The sequence below is a fragment of the Nematolebias whitei genome, chromosome 14, assembly GCF_014905685.2.
Source record: "Nematolebias whitei isolate Nwh7 chromosome 14, NemWhi1, whole genome shotgun sequence".
Lineage (NCBI taxonomy): Eukaryota > Metazoa > Chordata > Actinopteri > Cyprinodontiformes > Rivulidae > Nematolebias > Nematolebias whitei.
Window position 1 is genome coordinate 39,883,953 of NC_056511.1, and position 20,967 is coordinate 39,904,919.

Sequence of the window (20,967 nt, forward strand, 5' to 3'; positions counted from 1 at the left end):
CAGAGTTGGCACACTTGGAAAACAATAGCACATGAATTTGCGTCTGTGTGCAGCAGTGTGTGAAGGTTAAGAGAGACAGAAGATGGGTATGGTGCGATCCCAGGAGACGGAGGGACGACAGATAGTATAATTAGCATCAAAGGGTGGGAGAGAGGAGGGGAAGGAAAGAGAGTAGAAACAGGAGGGAGAAGGGAGGAGCGGCGGTGTCTGGAGTCTGTCTACTCTCATTAATACACTGACCCAGAATGACAACAAAAAAAAAAACACAGTCTGCTGTTTGATCAGACGTTTTGATCTGGGCTACACAATGAAACGCAGCCCGCTGTGTGTGTCTGTCTCGCTAGAAACGAGTTGTGATGGTCTACTTCCTCTCTGCTTCTGTCCCACAGAATGCAGGCTGATGAAGGGTTCTAAAGCCCAGTGCGGTTTGGCAAAGAGTCCCGGTCCGATCAGGCGCAGCAAGTCTCCTGAGTCGAGTGAGTAACTAGAATGTCCTCCACACTGCAAGCCTTCCTGTTCAGCTGATTGACTCCGACCACACCTGGTTAAAAGGATCTCCGACTAGTTGGAACAATAGACCCATCACTTCAGCTTTAAGAACAAGACAGTAAACATTCTGCAGGCTGTTGAGTTTTTTATTTTTTAAATTAATGACACATGGACATCACCATTTTATTTATGTTGCAGTGCATTCTGGGTAAATGAAGTAGACAGGTTGTTTCGATGTGAGCTCCATTCAGCTTGAATGTAAATTTTGGTCATTATTGTGCCGTTAACGTTAACTCCAGAACTAATATATATTACTTTAGCCTCGGAAATAATATATGGCGTTAGTTCCGGAGCTAGTATATCCGAAATTAGCTTTGGAGCTAATGTATACGCTCCAGAGCTAATTTCTGACTTTAGCTCCAGAGCTAATATAACTGACTTTAGCTCTAAACTTAATATAACTGACTTTAGCTCTAAACTTAATATAACTGACTTTAGCTCCAGAGCAGGGATGCCCAAACTTTTTCTCTGTGAGTGCCAAATTTAAAATCTATCAGAGGGCTGCGGGCCAAATGCAATAATATAATGTATGAAATGCAAATACTTCTTTAAGTATAGTCCATTTATTTGTTATACAGTTATTTATCCTTCCATTCTGTATAATTCAATTCAATTCAGTTTATTTATATAGCGCCAAATCACAACAAAAGAACAGGCTACGTTGGTGGTGGTGGTGGGGTCTGGGGGTCCTCACCCAGAGAATTTTGATTAAAGTAGATGCCATTTCCTGCATTTTGGTGTATTTTACAAAGGTTTATTACACTAGATTAACATGAAACAAAACATGTAAACTCTGTTATTATTGAAATCTCTGACTGCAAAGCATTCTTAGTGCAACACCGCTGCAGCTCTACAGGTAAGGGACGTTCACTTCAGGACAAACTGAGGTTGCTCACTAGTCAGTTGCTGACGTGCCTACTGGATTGATTGACAAGTGGTGTGACTTGTGCAAAAAAATGATAGATTTTACTGTCCCGTTTGAGACTGTTGTCATTTATTCAACATTTATTCATAATATAGCAACGAGGACAGCTTGGCGGGCCAACTTTGGCCCGCGGGCCCCACATTGGGCATCCCTGCTCTAGAGCTAATATATCTGATAGCTCCAGAGCTAATTTCTGATGTTAGCTCCAGAGCTAATATAACTGATTTTGGCTCTAGAGCTAATATATATGACACAGGGCTTAATTTGTAAACCAATCGATGCTGGAAAGCAAATAGTGGGCAGGCCAGCTTGTGGGGGTGGGGTTCCTCCCCCAGAAAATTTAGAGTAAACTAGATGTGATTTCCTGCATTTTGATATAATTTAACGTGTTGTTAAACAGCTGCGTTTACCTACATTTGTAAGCACTCCGCTTCTGTCAAGCATCCTACCCCACCCCGACCCCCACACTTTACTGACGGTTCCGAGCTGACTCTTCTCCTCTGAATTCAATGTCCGAATCCACATGTGAAACCTCCAGGCGCCTTCTCCATCTGTTCATGTTGGCTGCATGTGGGCTCCTGCCTGTGTATTACTGCCTGGTTAGCTTGTTCGGCACTCACCCCCACCACTCTTTTAGGGGTGAAGATATTTTTAAGAGTAGAGGCAGAAATGCTACTTGAAGAGGCAGCTTGTATGTGATATTAAGAAGCTCGGTTGTTGTGTTTAAAATGAGTGTTTATGCACTTGTTTTCAGTTTACATATCCAATATAAGTATTATTCGTTCAAGGCAGTCATATTTGTTCATAACTTTATTATTAATAAGCCTGAGAGTTACTGGATCCAAGCAAACGCTTACCGGAAAACGCCCTGTCAAAATAAGAGCGTTCCCGGATCCTGTTCAGGCAGGATCTGTCTCACATTAAGCCCTGATATGGCATTATCTCCAGAGCTAATAGCGTTCAATACAGAGTTTATATATATATATATATATGGCATTAGCTCCAGAGTTAATAAATTAAACATCACAATTTGATCAAATTTGATCATTTCGATACATATATTGTGCATAAAGACTTATACAAAAATATGACTTTATTGCCACGTTATAACTTTTTTGCCTTGACTCCTTGTGTTTTAGTCTCCACTACAACCGAAGTACGTCACTGACCCAGAATGCATTATGTCTGTAAAATAATCCTTAAGTGAAAAATGTAACAAACACATTTTTAAGTAGTTAGGAGTTTTCTACTAAAACTTGATCTTTGTGACACGTGAAAAGAGAAATAACATTTTAAGGCCAATATGTGCTTGTAGTGGGAGATACTTTAGAAACCAGACCACCTACAGAGCTGTACATGAACAAAAAAACTGCATTAAATATGACTGAGATGCAACTCACCTTTGACCTTTATTGTGGAGGATGCTAATGGATCAATAATAGATGCAAGATCTACATCCGAAGAGAAATCATTCCTTTTTGACATGTTTTGAAGTTTATTTTTCATATCCGACATATTTGATGCACAGTCAGCTCAGGGTGAAATTCAGGTTTTGTTTATAAGCAACAAAATATAGGTTCAGTATATTGATGCTAAAGCTGCTCTTCCCAACGCATGAATAAATCATGAAAAGTAAACAAAGAGCCCAGGAACAGCTCTCAGCTATTTATCTGTTTAACATTTAATAAAAACCACCAGGCCGTGGAGCCACTGGGACTCAGCTGCTGGATAATGCTTTATTTTTTGTCAGCATTTATAATACAAACAGTTCCGTATCTACATGTTATAATGATTTTATTTAGCTAAAAAAAAATGCACAGATATTCACCAAAAAAGGATGTTAGACCAGGACACTAGACATAACAGGACTGAGTTCACAATAAACATAAATTAAATTCAGTTTGGTAAAAAAAAATAAAAAGTTTAGAATTTAAGTCTTTCTCTCTAAGCTGAGTGTCTACAACAGGTGTTCGTAACGACCAGTTTGGGGGTCTGCTGCAGTCTTAAATATTTTTTTTTTTATCTCTGAATGGTGGTACGCCTGGTTTTGAAGGCAGCAGATGGTCAGCCAACATGAAGAGGGGGGACACCATTTGGGCTTTAAGCAGCTCAGCAGAACCCTGCGGGTCAGGAGGGAGGTGAGGGGTTATAATGCGGAGAAGGGACGTTTATTTTTAAAAAAATTATTTAACCTTTATTTATACAGATAGTCTCATTGAGTCACGACTCATTTTCAGGAGAGACGTGTCTTAGACAGACAACACATAACGTAGACAACAATAATTCAACAAAAAGCATTTAAAAATAAAATGAAAGTGTAGTACAGTCAAATCAAAGTGTCATACAAAACAAGGTAAAATACTAAAAACAGGAACATATTTGCTCCGATTTTTCTATTGACCTCATCAAATGTTTAAAATCTCCTAAAGAAATTAAGGTGGACAACTTCAGTTCCAGTTACAAGGTGTTCCTGGTTACAGGAGCTGAGTAGGAAAAGGCCTTTTTTCTAGTTCAGTCCACACTGACGGAACGCTGCAGGTAATGATGGTCTGAGAGCGCACGCTGTAACTGCACTGACGACGTGACAAGTGGGAGGATACTGGTATAAAAGAAGGCAGCAGACCAAGGAGTGATTTATAGATGAAAATGAACCGGTGTGAGAGCCTACGTGTAGATAATGATGACCAACTGACCAAGGAGTACAGGGGGCAGTGATGGGTACAGTAGTTACAACCAGTTATGAATCTTAGCTCACCATGGTAGACAGCATCCAACATCTGCTAGCAGCTGGCAGGGGCATTCATGCAAATGTCACCATAATCAATGACTGGTAAGAAAGTAGCAACTAGAAGGTGTTTGCTGGTATTCAGAGTTAAACAAGATCGGATTCTGAAAAAGAAACCCAGTTTCAACTTCAGTTTCTTTAACAGGTTTTCAATATGTGGCTTAAAAAAGAGAGATGTGCATCTATTAAAATTCCCACGTATTTGTATCCACAAACTCTATAGGAACACCATACATGGATGAGATAGGAGGAAGAACTGCTGGTACCAACTTTCTGCTCGAAAACAACATCCTCTTGATTTTATCAGTTTACTTGACTTTTCTGTTGAACAAATTGAGGATTAAACCATAATTAAGATAAATACATTTATACGTTTTTGTCTGACAAGTACATGTATTTATCTGTCCAAACACACAGCATGAATCTGCAAAAATGGTCTTCACAAACAATATCTAAGTAGTGCTTTTACTCATTTTACTTTATCCTCCTCAACAGACTAACCTCCATTGGCATCTCAGGTACTCCGTTAAACTGGTTCAAATCTTACCTCTCTGACAGCACTCAATTCATTCAGCTCAAATCCTTTCGTTCCCAGTCTTCCCCCGTCTCCACAAGTGTCCCCCAAGGCTCTGTCCTCGGGCCCCCTCCTCTTCATCATTTACCTCCTTCCTCTAGGTCACATCTTCCGTAAATTTGGTGTCCATTTTCACTGTTATGCTGATGACACACAGCTCTACTTGTCAACAAAACCAAACTCCACCCACCCACCCTCCATCCTCACCGACTGTCTCAATGAGCTAAATCACTGTTTTTCTAACAATTTCCTACAACTAAACAGTAACAAAACAGAAATCATTCTTGTCGGTACCAAAAACTCTCTTTCAAAATCAGAAAATCTTCTCATCCCCCTTAACAACTCCCTGCTATCCCCCTCGCCTCAGGTCAAGAGTCTTGGTGTCATCCTCGACACCACTCTCTCCTTCACTTCACACATCAACAACGTCACTCAGTCTGCCTATTTCCATCTCTGAAATATTAACCGTCTCCGCCCTTCTCTCACACCCCGCTCCACAGCCATCCTTGTTCACAGTCTTGTGACTTCTCGGATTGACTACTGCAACTCCCTTCTTTATGGCCTCCCCAACAAATCTCTCCAGAAGCTGCAATTGGTCCAGAACTCAGCTGCCCGTGTCATCACTCAAACCTCCTCCTATAACCACATCGCTCCAGTCCTGCAGCAGCTCCACTGGCTCCCGGTTAAATCACACATCGTCTTCAAAATTCTTCTTCTCACTTTCAAAGCTATCCACAACCTTGCCCCTCCGTACCTATCTGACCTCCTACACATCTCCATCCCCTCTCGCTCTCTCAGATCCTCCTCTTCACTACACCTCCATGTACCCTCTGCCCGCCTCTCCACCATGGGGAGCAGGGCCTTCACCTGCTCTGCCCCTCATCTCTGGAACTCTCTACCTCCTGACTCATGAAACACCACCTCTCTTTCTATATTCAAGACTGCTCTGAAAACACATCTCTTTAGACTCGCTTATCCTTAACTTTGCTGTATGTATTTTATATTCTGTATGCATTTTATATTCTTTATATAATTTATTCCTGTTGATCTTTTTTCTTACTGTAAAGTGTCCTTGGGTGTCATGAAAGGCGCTTTTTAAATAAAATTTTTATTGTTATTATTATTATTATTAAATAGAAATGTATTTACCTGAAGAAATATGACATTTAGAGGATTTAACCAGCCTCTGAAAGCTAAAATGGCTGGAGTGTCCTTCACTTATTTAAACAGAGCTTTTTAATAAAACTATTGGGGTTAAATCTTCCAAATGTTCACATCTAAAGACAAAACATTTTGTGCTTTTCTTTGGGTTTGTCCTTTTAAAATGTTCCTTTGGTTCCTCAGCGTTTGCTCCTGCAATGTTTTTGACTTGTTGTTGAATCCGTATAGCTTAAGGATTCCAGACGCTTTGAGATTTATCAGTTTGTAGGTGAGCAGTGAAGGTTTTAGTGGGTTGAAACGGCCTGTTTGGCTTCTTTCAGGGTAACCGTGAAGCTTTATTTAACACTCGTTTGTCTTGAGCTTAATGCCAGCCACCTGGTTTACAGTCTTCAGAGTTCCTTTTTGTTTATCTCTAATAAACAAAACGGCTTTAAACCACTCGACGAGCACAGCTACATCACCTCATGTTGCTCTTCAACACAAACACAATGTTCCTCACAGAGAGGGAACCCTTAGCAACCAGGCAGGACGCAGAGCGAGTGAAAGAAAAAAGCCGAAGACTCGTCGTCCTCGTGACGAGTCTTTACGCTGCAGCCAAGTGAGGCGGCCGCTCAGGACTGACTTTTCAAACTGAGCAACACAGTTTTATTGTCCTCTTCACTTCTTTCCCTCCCTAAACGCTCCTTCTTTTTGTCCTCTTAGCCAACGGGACCGGCTCCAGCAGCCAGATCTCCACCCCGATGAAACATTCCCCCACCTCCAGCCCCACCAGTCCAGGGCTCATCAACAAACCGAAGGTACTGCTCCATTCTTATCGTTAATCCTTGGAAGACCTTATGGGGAAAAATCAGCCACGCATTTATTTTGTGTGTGTGTGGTCAATAAACTTTTTATTTTTTTGACAAAGCCTAAAAATCCTTCTACTTCTATTTTGTCAGATTTTTTTCAAATATAACATACAAGTTATACGAGTTTCGTCTCTCGTCTTGTCCAACAAAATAGTTGAAGTTTGGATGTAAAGAGCAAAAACACACTTTTAAGTTGCACAAGAAATGTTTATTATTTTTTTAAAAAGCTGTTTCACATGCATGCAGGCTGCAGAATCTGATATTCCACGGCTCAGACCAGCTTACCCCCGTTAACTTCCCCATTGCTAGACATCATTAGGGGGTGCACTGTGCCCCTTCAGCTCGCTAGTACATCTGGGTCAGTAAAAGCATAAAAGAAATCAGAAATTCTACCACAGGTAAAGTAAAAAAATAAAATGATAATAATAATTTAAAACAAAACTCCTCCATGTTTTCCCACAGAGCGATCAATGTACAGTGTTTCCCCAGTTCCTTGCCTTGGCAGGGCGCTCATCTCTTTTGTGATATTAGATTTTTGTCGAATGGGGGGGTTGGGGGGGGGCAGTGTGGACGTCTGTGTTGTGCGTTGTTTGTGCAGACAGTTGTCGACCGGGGAGAAGGGTGCTAACTCTGTAGCTTTAAGCTAGCGCGTCTGTATTGCGCGCCGCTAGCTTAGCGCTACGTCAGTGCCGGCAGTTGTCAAAGGGGAGTGGGGGGTTCGGTAGGCAGGGCGCTTGGTTCTGTTGACAGAGCGAGACGTCCTCCTTTAGGGGAAACACTGACGTAAGTTTGACCAGAAAAGGCCTCGTTTTTGTTGACCAGATCTGAAAGGTGGGCTGGAGGGTCTTCACAAAACTCCAGACTGGAACTTTGGGCGTACTAATATGGGAAAATCCTTTTTTTCCCCCTCCCCTACAAATATTGCCTTAAAATATATTTTGTTGATTATTAAAATATTGAAAAGTGGAGATAAAAAAAAAGTTAATAAATAATGCTTAAATTTCATATTTTTTTATTTTAGGCTGAGATAGCTGTAAAAGATTGACCTTTTTTTTTGGTGGAAAAAATATTAACAAAGGGCATTTTTAAGAAATTAAATAAAGTGGTCCAATTTGCCCCTAAGGAACACCAGCTGACATAAAGTTAAAGGGACTTCCAGGGTTAATCCAACCTTTAATGATCTCCTCCTGCTGGTAAATTTATCAATAACTTTTGTTTTTCAGGATCTTGACCTGCCCTTATCCCTGGAGGATGAAGATTCTCTCGGTGAATCGATGTAGACTACTGCAGCCAGCCTCCTTTACGACCAGAAGTTTTTTTTTTACCTTCGCTGCTTTCCATCGTCACTCTCAGTGCCAGCTGTCGAGGAGAACGAACCACTCTTTGTGTCTCTATGTTTGTAAAGCTTGGGCCACCATTTGCTGCTTGAGAATAACAGCTTTTTTAAAATTCTGTTTTGATCACATCTTTAACAGTCCACTCAATACTATTCACGTTTATATGCAGGAGGATGGCCACTCATCGAAAATATGGTGTTAAAAAAAATAAATCCCCCTTTTTTAGAAAAGTTTTGCACTCTTGACTTTAATTTTTCACAAATTTCAAGCAGCAAATGGATATTTTTGAGCTGTTTTAGACGATTTTTCTATCACTTATCATATTTGTGATGTTCCTCCATGTCCTTCTGTCTTTTCGCCTGTCAAAGATGTGAAAGGTAATGGTTTGTTGTCAGGGGAAGTCTTTGAGTCTTTTTAACCCACTGTAAATACTATGTATAGCCATCTACCACAACCCTCTCTGTCCAGTGTCCATTGCTGTACTTCCACAATCTCTATAATGCCTAACATTTACTCCATATGGTACAGGGTATGGTCAAAATAAAATAAAAGTCCAAAGCCAGTTCTGCCAGTAAAAGTGTGTAGGATGCAGTTGTTCATAACATCATCCATATTGACTTTTATAACCATGGATGGTTTTAAATCCACATATTGGAAATAAGCACAGTTCAAATTGACCAATCAGGTTGAAGGAAATTATGTAAAAGCAAAGCACACTACACGTCTTTCTGGGGACATTTTCTTATGTTTTGACCCTCTACGTAGACATGGTTCATACTCTCTTGGTGTGTTTTCACAAACTGCAGTGCATGATGTTGATGACTTGTCATAAAACGTTTGTCATTAAAAAAAAAAGTGGAATTCAAGGATCTAGAGGTAAATAAAAACAACCAAAGGAAAAGCCAATGGACCCTTTGTAAAGAATCAACAAACATGAAGTTTTATTGAGTTCAAACAACTCCCAGTTTGGCCAGTTTCCTCCCATATGTTCCTAATAATAAGGAAATGACTGCACCTTGAGGTGAGAAGTCGCAAAGCTGTAGCGAGAAGTCTTGAAGCTGTTGTTCATTACCAGTTCATCGTCCTTCCATTTTTTCAGATTATTAAGCATATGACTGCAACTTGAGGTGAGAAGAGTCAAAGCCTTAGTGAGTTGTTGCAAAACTGTGGTGAGAAGGGCCAACGCTGCGGTGAGAAGTTTCAAAACCATAGTGAGAATGGTCAAAGCTGCGGTGAGAAGGTTCAAAGTTGTGGTAAGAAGTCTTGAGGCTATGGTGAGAAGGGCCAAAGCTGTAATGAGAAGTCTTGAAGCCATGGTGAGAAGGTCAAAGTCATGGTGAGCCATCTTGAAACTGCAGAGAAAAAGGTCAAAGCTGTGGTGAGAAATCTCAAAGCCAAAGTCCGTTTTTTGACCAAGAATCACAGAAACGGGAGAAGTTTATAATCTTGAGTTGAGGAATATTCCGAAGAAAGCACACAGGGCATTTAAAGGAATCTCCGGCTACTTGCACATATTGGCTTTAATATGTTAGTTCTCTATTCTACTAAAAGTTGTTTTGTGACGTGAAAACTCCTAATTGCGGTACTTTAAAAATTATATACGTTTATTACATTTTTCACCTAAGGATGTCACCATTATTTTACCGGTGGAATGCATTCTAAGTCAATGACGTACATCGGTTGTAGTGAAGACTAACGTTACAACGTGACAATAAAGTTATATTTTGTTAGTCCTAATGCACGATATATGGGTCAAAACGATCAAAGGTGATCGACTTATGATGTTTAATTTATTAGCTCTGAAGCAAACGCTATTAGCTCTGGAGCTAACGCTATAAATATATTTGCTCTGAAGCAAATATAAAATATAAATTAGCTCTAGAGCTAACGGTATTAGGTCTGAAGCTAATGTCATATTAGCCCTGGATCAAATACTATTAGCTCTGGAGCTAACGCTATGAAAATATGCTCTGAAGCTAACAGCATTAAGTCTGAAGCTAACGTCATATATATCTATAAGCTCTGGATCAAACATTAGCTCTAGAGCTAACGCTATAAATATATAGTAGCTGAAGCTAACATTGTATATTAGCTCTGGATCAAATACTATTAGCTCTGGGGCAAATGATATAGCTCTGGAGATTACGGAATATATTTATATTAGCTCAGGAGCCAACATGAGAGTGAATTCTCCATTCTCTGTCAACACACTCTGGTTCAAATTAAAGGGCTGAACGTCAGATAACATCCATAATTAACATTCAAGCTCACACTCACTGTGACGTTGTTTCGATAAACTTCTGCAATGTCACAAGATCTATTTCCACCCAGTGTTGCATTCATTTTTCACCAAGATCTTACATTGATGACTAGACACTAGGCATGATGGGTGCATCACTTCACCTGCCTCTCTTCTTATCCTGATGCTCCTATCACTCTGCTACAGGGTAAATGTGGACTCATCAGACCACATGACCTTCTTCCATTGCTCCAGAGTCCAATCTTTATGCTCTCTAGCAAATTGAAGCCTTTTTTCTCCAGTTAGCCTCTCTGATTAGTGGTTTTCTTAAGGCTACACAGCCGTTCACTCCCAATCCCTTGAGTTGCCTTCACATTGTGCGTGTGGAAATGTTCTTACTTTCACTATTAACCATAGCCCTGAGTGCTACTGTTGTTCTTCTTCAATTTGATTTTACCAAATATTTAAGTGATCGCCGATCACGATCATGCAGGATTTTTTTCCAGCCACATTTCTACCGTGAAGACGATGGGTCCTCACTATCCTTCCAGTTTTTAATAATGCGTTGGACAGTTCTTAACCCAATTTTAGTCGTTTCTGTAAACTCTGCTTGATGCCAATGATTTGACTCTTCTCAAACAGACTGACATCTTTTCCACGACCACGTGATGTGTCTTTCAACATGGTTGTTTAAGAAATAAGAAGCAACTCATTGCACCAGCTGGGGTTAAATAACTTGTTGCAGCTGAAAGATAATCGCCCATGCAGTAATTATCCAATAGGAGGCTCGTACCTATTTGCTTAGTTAAATCCAGGTGGTGACTTTTTTTTTTTGGCCAGGCAGTGTAATTTACCCAGAATGCGTTGCAGCGTAAATAAAATGGCAACTTCCGTGTGCCAATTATGTTTTTAAATTGTAAAATCTATACAGCCTGTAGTATTTCTCTGTCATTTTTATAGTTGAAATGTTTATCAAATAAGGTCTGTTGGTCTAACTAGTCGGAGATTCCTTTAATTCCACCTTCAAAGAGATTTACTCACTTTTATTGAAATACATTGGTATAGATTCATTAACCATAAGATAACTGGACGACTCGTTTTGTTCCTTGAAGACATTTTCCCCATTAGAAGAGAAGTCGTAACGGTGAATTCTATTTAACCCACAAAGAATCATCTTGTTTTACGGCTCTGAACAGACGAGGGATTTCTTCTGCATGGCTCTGCATAGCTCAGCGATACTGTAGACTGACAAAAAGGTGTTTGTCTAAATCTGTGTGCATTTAAAAATTTTATAAATAATATTAATTTATAATGAAGGTGCTTGTGTAGGATTTTTTTCCTTCTCCTGATCACATTTTTAAAGCCTACGTGTGCAAATTTTGTATCGCCGTGTGTTTTGTTTTTGTTTTTCCTGTCGTCACGACTTGCATCGTGTGACTAAGATCTACTGAGGGGAGCTTTCTCAGATTTTTCTGCAGGGAATCGAGCCTGAGAAGTCTCTGAATTGGGGTGATTCTGAAGCACAAAGCAGGGATCCACAAAACACATCACAACAACAGATATCTCACCATCAAATCGACAACTTTCCCAACTTGTTTCTGACAAATCAAAATGCTGCAACATTTTGAATTAAGAGCTATGCATTTGGATTCAAGAATGGTTGACTGTTTTTCTTTTCTGTGGGTGTATGGCTTTTGTAAACCCAGCAGTTTGTTCAGAAAGGAGCCTCAGTTAATTTCATATTGTTGTGATGGATTGTCGGGCTGAAAGGAGTGGTGCAGCATCCGCCTGTGAGGGAAACGTTTTGTCAGCTTCTTAAAGCTGAGGACCAACCATCACTAACTACCTGGTGCTGTTGAATCCACCTTCTCTCCTGCAGGGAGTGCTGTAACACCAGCACATCAGCAGCAGGGATGCCTCACTTTAGCCACCATTTTGTACAGAACAAAAAAAAAAAACACCATCCTGTCATTTCTCTAATCAGTTCTATAAAACCTTTCATCAAGTTGATTTTATTCTTACAGCTACATCTCATTTAAACAGAATGTTGGTTGTCTTATACCGGCTGCCACCATTAAAGATGGGCGGTGTGATTCATCACCATCAATGGTGCCTTTTAAAAAAAAAAAAAAAGATTTCTGTCTTCTTAATAAAATAAAATGTGATGTCTAAGGCTTCTTTAACAGCTGTTTGTCAAAAACATTTTTAATGTCTTGAATAAACGAGAAGGCCTCTTAACACGCTTTGTTTTGTAGAAACACGGGATGCTTTATTGTGATGTAAATATGCTCCCTTCCTGTTTTGCCTTTCTGATCGAATGAATGACTTTTTTTTTTTTTGTTCCTCTCTTTGACATTTACACTGTCCTTTTAGGTGGTATTTTGCAATGTTACCGTGGCTTGTTTCAGTGCTTCATTCGGTGTATTAACTGGTATCCTTTTGCAAATAAATCGGTTTTATTTCACCCTTCTGATCCTGAGTTTATTACTCTGACATCCACTCACACCACTGCGATCAGATTTTACAATTGTTCAATTATAGCTTAGTATGAGTGCTTACAAAGCATTTTACCCTAAATATCCCATTTTGCTTTAAACGGGACCAAATTTTACTAAAAAAAAAACTACAGCTGTGTCCAGTTCTGGTAAGCGGGGTCCTGCATGTTTTACTTGTTTCCCAGCCCAACACTCCTGATTAAATGGTAAAATAACCAAATGTTCTGTAGAAACTGGCTCATCACATTCAGTTCAGGTGTGTTAGAGCAGAGAAACCACCAAAACATGCAGGACCAGGACTGGACACACCTCATCTTAGGGTCATTTTGTCAGACATTTACAAATTAAACTATTTTACAGCTGCAGGAATCGTCCCCTGCTGCTCATTTATTGAAATATCCCGCTGAATTCTCAAAATTTTACCGGGGTGTCAAACTCAATTACAAAAGTGGACTAAAATGACACATTTATTTCAAACGAAGGGCAAAATTCAGTGAATACATTAACTGACTTCTTTTCTTGGTTGCAGGTTCCTGAACAAGAGTTTCATCGGTCTCGTTCGACGTTCTCTGTCGCTTTTTCCGCAGCAAAACAAAAAATTCAAATGAATTTTTCTTGGCTTCAAATTTGCCCAAGTTAGGAGAAGTGTGCACAAAGTAAGATATGCTCAGATTTTGGGTAAAATGAGATGCGATACAATTATTTTACTTTTAAAAAATTATCTTGGGGGGCGGGGCAGCACGGTGGTGCAGTTAGCAGAGTTGCTGCCTCTCAACCAGCAGGTTGCCCAGTTCAAATCCCAACAGAGGAGCTTTCTGGGTGGAGTTTGCATGTTCTCTCCGTGCATGCGTGGGTTTTCTCCGGGTACTCCGGTTTCCTCCCACAGACCAAAAACATGCATGTTAGGCTGATTGGTAACTCCAAATTGTCGCTAGGTGTGAGTGAGAGAGTGAATGGTTGTTTGTCTCGTTTGTCTCTACGTGTCCCTGTGATGGACTGAAGACATGTCCAGGGTGTCCCCCACCTCTCTTACAGTGATAGATGGGCATGCAGTGAGACCAGAAAAGGAAGAAGCAGGTAAAGATAATGGATGGATGGATGGATCTTGGGGGGCCAGATAAGATGTTAACACGTTCTATATTTGGCCCCCGGGCCTTGAGTTTGACACATAAGGCAGTTTTTTCTATCAGGACGTCTTCTAAAAGTCCCTAATTATGACCATGTTAAGCAGTGCTCTTGACACTTTAATGGTTTAAAGTCTATCCATCCATCCATCCATTATCTTTACCCGTTTATTCCATTTTGGGTCACGGGGGTCGCTGGTGCCCATGTCCAGCAATCACTGTGCGAGGGGCGGGGTACACCCTGGACAGGTCTCCAGTCCATCACAGGGACACATAGAGACAAACGAGACAAACAACCATTCACTCTCTCACTCACACCTAGGGACAATTTAGAGTTACCAATCAGCCTAACATGCATGTTTTTGGACTGTGGGAGGAAACCGGAGTACCCGGAGAAAACCCACGCATGCACGGAGAGAACATGCAAACTCCACCCAGAAGGCACCTGGACCGGGGTTTGAACCAGGGACCTGTTCGCTGAGAGGCAGCAGCTCTGCCAGTTGCGCCACCGTGCTGCCCCAGTTTAAAGTCAAGTGCTGCTTTAATTTGAAGGTGACTCATAAAATCTGGAGTTTTGGAACTTGTCTATGTCAGGATGTGATAATTAGTTAATCACTATACTGCAAATGACTGCTAATGTTTACTGAATGCCACAAACATTAACTATATATACACGTCTTGCCAGACCTGTACCTTTTTTTTTTAATTTACTAAATATAAAGTTTGTGTTATGCAGCTATAAGTATAATTAGGGGTGTCCCAATGCCGTTTTTTTCCCCACACCAAGTGCAAGTAAAAGTACCTCTGTTTGAGTACTTGTTTATACTTAGTACTGATACAGAGTAGTTAATGAGTTAGTACTTTAATATTACACAATTACTTTAAAAAATTTTGAAAAAATATATTAAAACACAGCAGTTTGCTGTTCTAACATCATCTATGTTTATCTTAAAATATGTCTAAACACAAGTTTAAAAATTTAACCTCTGTTATTTGTTAAGTGGAAGAGGAAATGGTATCACCAAGCATAAAAAAGGTATCGGTCCAAAGTATTTGGGGTGCTTTTCTCGTATCAGCCCCACTAACAATAATTATTACCGTATTTTTCGGACTAAAAGGCGCACAGGGTTATAAGGTGCAATATCAATGAACGGGTCTGTTTTCACACATAAGGCGCATTAAGCGAAACAAAACAGTCAGATAAGTCAAACTTTATTCAACTTATTCACGATAACCACATAAAATCAATTTGAGGTCAGTAAGCACATACAGAGTTAATGCATATGGCACACCTGATTAAAAGGCTCACTGTTGATTTTTGAGACAATTAAAGGATTTTAAGTGTGCCTTAAAGTCAGAAAATAACGGTAATATTTCATTTTGCAATGATCACAAGTACTGGAACATTCCATTTAAGTTTCTGTTTGCTGTTTCATCAGCAATAAGTTAAGACCTGGTGCTGCATTAGCAAAGCAGCCCCAAACCATGATGCTCCCTCCACCGTGCTTCACAATGAGAGTTGGATTGTGAGCAGAGCGTAATTCAACAACATTTATATTTAAAGATTTAACATTTGTCTTAGGAGTCCACACACACTTTAATCTTTAGACATTCCTTTTCAACCTCCTCCATGAATATGTTTATCAGTTTGAGTTGTGCGTAAAAACAAATGTAAAACAGTTTCTGCTGTTGGTTGTGCCAGTTTGTGTTAGCTAAAATATGTAAATTATTAGTTCCAAACTTTTATTCTGCTGTATTAAATCAGTTTTATTGTTTTTCGGCTGAGCATGTATGGAAAAAATCCCGTCCTCTCAGCTAAAATAAACTTTAGCTGTTAAGAATTAACAAACACGATTTGTATAAAGTCTGGGATTGTTGTGCCATCTGCTGGCCACAATGAAAATGTTTTGCCATTTAACATTTGTTCCTCAATAAATCTCAAGGAAAGAGTTAAAGAAAAAGAATTGATCCACCAAGTTTAAGGTGACCGTCTAAATCAACAGTTTAACAGGAATCTGTCCACAAGATTTTTTTAAATCAGTTATCATCTCATATAAACTGTCTTTAGAAAACATTACTCAGCTCTGTTTCCAAGTGTTTTGAAGACACAAGTTCTGACATTAAACTTGTAATTACCAACCAGGATTAGTCTGTCGCACACATCAGAGGTATTATTCAAAAAAAAAATTGTGTCCAGCTGGAACGGGGGCTACACAGATGGAGACAGGAAAGCTCTGCAGAGAATGATGAAGGAGTCAGCCTCCCCACCATCACAGACTTACCACACCATACCATTTTATTTATAGAGCACTTAAAACAGCGACAAGGCCAACCAAAGTGCTGTACAGACAGAACAACAGGTAACACACAAAGCAAAATACAAAATCAAGTAAATCAGAATATAGACATAAAAACGATGCAGATAATGACGACAAACCTACCGAATAGTATAGTGGGTTTTTAAACGGGACTTGAAAACCGAGAGGGAGGGGGCCTGTCTGACAAGCAGAGGTAACTCATTCCAAAGTCTTGGTCCTGCTACAGAGAAGGCCCTGTCACCTCTGCACTTAAGACAAGTTCCTGGAACTGTGAGGAGCAACTGGTCCGCTGACCTCAGGGAGCATGGTGGGACATACGGTTGTAGCAGATCAGAGGGTGGGGGGGGGTGGGGGGGGGGGGACTGTTCAGGGTTTTTTGGACATAATGAGTATTTTGAACTGGATTCGAAGGTGAACCGGTAGCCAGTGCAGTGAGGACTTCTACACCTCTAGATGCAGTCAGAATACGATCTGCATCATGAATGACCCCACTCACCCAGCACACACAATTTTTGCCCCGCTCCCTTCAGACAGGAGGTTGAGGAGCATTAAGTGTAGAACCACTAGACTGAGGAACAGCTTCTACCCTGAGGCTGTTAGACTCACGAATCCCTCACTGTGATGCACTTTAATTGAAGATTTGACATTTTATCTGTGCTGCTGAGTCTCCATGCTGCTGTATTCATACCCATCTGCTCACAACAGACTCATGTTCAGGCTGCTATTTAATACAACATAATTATTAAATTACATTATTATTGTTTAGCATACAATAGTCTTTCATGTACTCGCTCTATCGCGGTTTGTGGACGTACAGTACTGTACATAATATTTTCCAAATAAATAATAAAATAAAAATGAAAATAAATAAAAAAAAGTGCCACCATTTTGTAGTTTTCTTTCATTAAGCCTTCATTGGTTTGCCAGTTTACCCAGAAACCATCAGTTCACTTCCCAGAAGTCAACACTGCTTCCAACCGCTGCTTGCTCCAAATGGAGGGAAAGTTTTGCAGCACAAAGTCAGAAGTTTTGTAAGGATAAGCAGGACTGGCAAGAAAGACACAAATAATTCTGAAGCTGAACTCATCCTTCAAGTTGTATCTTCACTGCTGAGTAGCTGGACTGCAGGTGATCTGGACTCAGTGTGACCCGGATCCTGGGGGCTGCAGAAGACAGACGGCTGCAGGCTTCAGCCTGGTTCTGGTTGTGCGGTGCTGGTCTGGACTGGGCCAGAGGCAGTGGATTAAATCCTGGGCAGCCCTGCTCTTGGAGCAGAAGCACATCAAGCTGGATGGGGCTTCAGTCATGCTGCACCGGGACATTTTTCATCTATCGGGTCGGACGGAACCAAGCCGCTGCTGTTCTGCTGAGCCCTTGTAAAATTTAGTAGCTAAATGTAAGTACTGTATGTTGTTAAAATTAGTAGGTTTAAGAGTTTAGAGGACTGACTTGTGGCTTCATCGCTGCAGGATAGTTCTGCAAAAACGAACTGAGTCGGAATAGAACAGAGTTGGACCAGAACCAGAGCTGTTGCTGTTCTGCAGAGCTATAAGTAAAATTTAGTAACATATGTTGTTAAAATGTCGTAGGTTGAAGAGTTTAGAACATTACAAGAGTATGGGAAGGGTTTCTAAAGCCTTAATATAAAGTTTACTGTACTTGGACTACTGTATCCCTACTTGGTGGTTTTTCACTTATCTTGGGGGGGGGGGGGGTCAGGATACAGAACCCTTGCGATAAACGAGGGACTACTGTATACTGTCTTTTTATACTTTATATTTTTCTATGTTTGGGTGTAACAGGGTCCTTGAGTACACAATTTTGTTCCACCTCATGTGCCACATGTGATGAGAATGACAATAAAGAACCTTCATCCATCCATTATGTTTACCCGCTTCCTTTTCAGGTCGAGGGGGTCACTGATGCCCATGTCCAGCTCTCACTGTGCGAGAGGTGGGGGACACCCTGGACAGGTCTCCAGTCCATCATAGGGACACATAGAGACAAACAAGACAAACAACCATTCACTCTCTCACACACCCAGGGGCATTAGAGTTACCAATCAGCCTAACATGCATGTTTTTGGTCTGTGGGAGGAAACCGGAGCACCTGGAGAAAACCCACGCATGCACGGAGAGAACATGCAAACTTCACCCAGAAAGGCCCCTGGACCGGGGTTTGAACCAGGGCAACCTGCTCGCTGAGAGGCAGCAGCTCTACCAACTGCACCACCGTGCTGCCCAGCAAATTGCAATTTGATGGTGAGATGGGATACATTGCAACACGTTTAGATGCATTATGTAACAAAGCATTATGAATAATGTGCATTGCCTTGCAATAGCCATATGATGTGATTTGATGCAATTTGTTGCAACATGTTGTGAAGTGATACATTGTGATACAATACATTATGATCTGTCAGTTACAATGTTATGTATCGTACATATATGACGTGTTGTGAAACGCTGTGATATGTAACGGTATAATGCAGTATATTTTATTTCTTCACTTTGTTTTGTACTCAGTGCTGTCTCAATGGATGTGTTCACATAAAATCTACTATTTTAATTCTGTTGTTTTGCTAAAGTCTAACAGTTTACAGCACTGTGTGAAGCTACTGTAACAAACAATAAAATATAGCAGTATTAGAAAATGTACGGATTGAGTTAAAGTTGTTAAAAATAAAACACCGTCTCATCATAAAATGTATAAATGTTTGTATTTTAAAGGGATTTAGTCTGTTTTTTTGGTGTTTCTTGTGAGACTTTAAAGAGCTGCTTAATGAATCGTGTCCAACAGGAAGGCAGCTTTCTGATTATCTGGTGTATACAAGCCAAGAACCTCTTGATAAATACATTTCTTCTTTGAAGACGCCATCAGAGTTCGCTTCGACCTTCAGTCAGTCACAAGTGAAACTGCTGACTTTTGCAGTTTTATCAGAATCTTGAATGTTTTGGATTCCATCTCAGGAAAATGTCTTGTCACATCAGAACCTGTTGGAGGAATGTTTTCTGATTTGTTTGTCAGTCTCCAACCTGGTTTCACCCCAGTATTATTGTTTAAAAGAGCAACCTTCCTCAGGCTGCTACGGCTTTAAAGCTGGGATCAGCCTGACAAGCTTTTGTCAGCGTGAGGGAGTCAATGTGCTTCTGTTCTCTGTAACAGTTCAGCCCTGAATGGTGGACGCCTGCCAGTTTGTTTTATTCCCACAGCTCTCTGAGGATGTGGCTTATTAGAGAGGTTAATTCAACGTGACAGACCACTGGTGCAAAATCCAAGACTGACTTAAAAGAGACAGACAAGACTAAATTTGGAGTTTATTTTAGTGACACGAGTTGCCTGAAATTTGGGAGTTTATTTAGGAGAAACAAAGAGGACAAGAAGGACAGGTTTTGACTTGTTTCACCTTAGGGGGGGTGGGGGTGTAGGTGGGAAACTGAAGGTGCTGGGTTTCAGCCGCCCACCTGCCACACAACATATCGGCCTTTGTGCAACACATCCGGCTTCAGGGATGTTCTCGTCAGACCAGTTTTCAGGCTGTGAGTTTATGAGGAAGTCGTCAGAGCAGAGGATTAAAACTCATTTTGGTTCTGAGGAAGGTGTGGCGGACACTTCTGTAGATCTGTGGGACATCTCCAAGAAGCCTTAGTGGACCATCTCAGCTTGTCTCCACCAGAGCAGAACCTCCCAGCAGGTGAGTGCTGCTTTTAGGACTTCATTTTTCACATTCAGGCATAAAACAGCTTCGTGTTCTTCACTATATTAACTATGAACAGCGTCTATCCCTGACTTCAGTTTCTACATTTGATCTTTAGTTTAACAGTATTCTCCAGCCGTTTGTGTTTATTAATTGCTTGACACCTCCTCAGGATTAAATCTGCAGACCTCTCTGGATTTTGCCACTATGGGCTATTCAACTAAACCAGTGGTTCCCAACCGTGGTCCTTGAGGAACACCATCCTGAATCTGATTCAGTGATTTAATTCCTTCATCCAGTTAGAAGCCTGTTAATCCCCCATTCATTCAAATCAGGTCAAATCATTCAATTCAAATCAAATCAGCAGGGAAGCAACTAAAACATGCAGGATGGTGTTCCTCAAGGACCACGGTTGGGAACCACTGAACTAAACTGCACAGGGGGCCACATTTACTGAAAGCTAAGAGCTCAGGGGCATCAGTTATTCTCATTAAGTAAGTTTGTTTTACAATGTAAAGTCTAGTTTTATTTAAAAAAAGAACCCATTGGCGGGCCGAACTGAGCACACCCGTGGGCCTGATTTGGCCCCAGGACCGCCAGTTGAATAGCCCTGCTATAAACAGTAGCAACTCATGATGAATACAAGCCAAATATTGCATCAGAACCAAACTGTTAACTCATAGTTTACAGGAAATGGGAAAGAAATCTGACCTCACCTGCTGACCGCAAAGATAAACTATTGATGGCTCTCCCCACTCAGGTGTTCAGGTAAATCCGTCTCACAGGCAGCTGATAAGAGTCCAGTCTGTGGAAGTAAACAAAAATCAAGGTGCGGCTCTGAACTGTGCACAAACAGAGGCAGGTGTGTAGGAGGGACCGAGACAGGCAGGTACAAGATCTGGAGACTTCCTTATT

General features: G+C 40.7%; 1 long non-coding RNA gene across 1 annotated transcript; it reads left to right on the plus strand.

Moving 5' to 3' along the window:
* Positions 1 to 418: 418 nt before the first annotated feature.
* On the plus strand, positions 419 to 8,147 carry LOC119420688. Its single transcript, XR_005187314.1, has 3 exons — positions 419 to 476; positions 6,697 to 6,791; positions 8,066 to 8,147. It is a non-coding gene; the product is annotated as an uncharacterized LOC119420688 (long non-coding RNA).
* Positions 8,148 to 20,967: the final 12,820 nt, after the last annotated feature.